The following is a 1,069-nucleotide window of genomic DNA, read 5'->3' as shown; positions in this document are numbered from 1 at the left end:
TTTTTTTTTAAGAAGCTAATCTGAATCCCTAGAATAGACATGGTCTGTTTCACATGAGAAGCTTTTCAATGCCTTACACGTTATTTGGTTACGGCTGTGTGTGGGAGAATGACCCCACACAAAACATTCAGTAACTAATATGGCATAACTCATTCAGAAATTAACATGGCAAGAATAATTGTACATACAAGGCTCAATCTGACAGAAATTGTCACAGCTTCTTTCTAGTTTAAAGACTGTCTAAAATACTTTTGCCTTGGCTCTGAACTGGTTATCCAGAAGCAATTGAAGACATGCCAAGATTTATTAATTTGAGGTTGTTTAAAAAAATATTATGTTAGGTATCTGCTAATGTCTTCTTTGCTATGTCTGAAGCAAAGAAGGAAAAGAATCATTTCTAAAATATTGAGTGATACAACAGTACTCTTAATAAATCAAGCAGGAAGAAGAAAATTAGGTCACGTAAACACTTCTCATAAAAGATTTTACAGAAATTATTGCTATAAGTCTCAAACAGAATTATATTGAAAACTTGCATGGATACTACTCATGATACATGAAATCAAGAATATAATCAAAAAGTTATGCTGGCAGCCTACATAGCAGGAAAGCTGTATCAACCACAGAACATTAAGCACATTTGAAGAAATTAATCTAAAAAAATATGTCCAAAGAAAAATTTTCTTGGCAGCTTATTTTAGCTCTGTGACTATCATTTACTATTTTGCTTTTATTATAAAAATAGTTCTAATAGAAAATTTCCACCACACTGTTCCAGAAGGCATCCTTCCAAGGACGTGCATGGAACTTACAAACTCACTGAAATCTCATGAACTTTAAATCCATGAATTTGCACAGGATCTATGCCTCATTAATGTATTCCATCTGCACTTTATCTCCTCTACTTTTGTTATGATTTATTTTAACTGGCTTCAAATATGTCATCATAGACACACTTAAAATGAAGAAAGACTAGTACTTATGCAAGAGTCGAAAACTACAAGTATACAAGTATACAGCAAATAATAGTTTCTGAATTTGGCATAAACCTGCAAAAAAAATTTTTTTT

At 32.0% G+C, this 1,069-nt stretch overlaps 1 protein-coding gene across 1 annotated transcript in view; it reads right to left on the bottom strand.

Moving 5' to 3' along the window:
• The window catches only part of IL31RA (interleukin 31 receptor A), a 28,721-nt gene that overhangs the window by 6,939 nt on the left and 20,713 nt on the right, over positions 1-1,069 (bottom strand). The window lies entirely within an intron of this gene.

This window comes from Meleagris gallopavo, chromosome Z (assembly GCF_000146605.3).
Source record: "Meleagris gallopavo isolate NT-WF06-2002-E0010 breed Aviagen turkey brand Nicholas breeding stock chromosome Z, Turkey_5.1, whole genome shotgun sequence".
Taxonomy (NCBI): Eukaryota; Metazoa; Chordata; class Aves; order Galliformes; family Phasianidae; genus Meleagris; species Meleagris gallopavo.
Note: the sequence above shows the minus strand (reverse complement) of the source record. Positions and strands in the feature narration are given on the sequence as shown.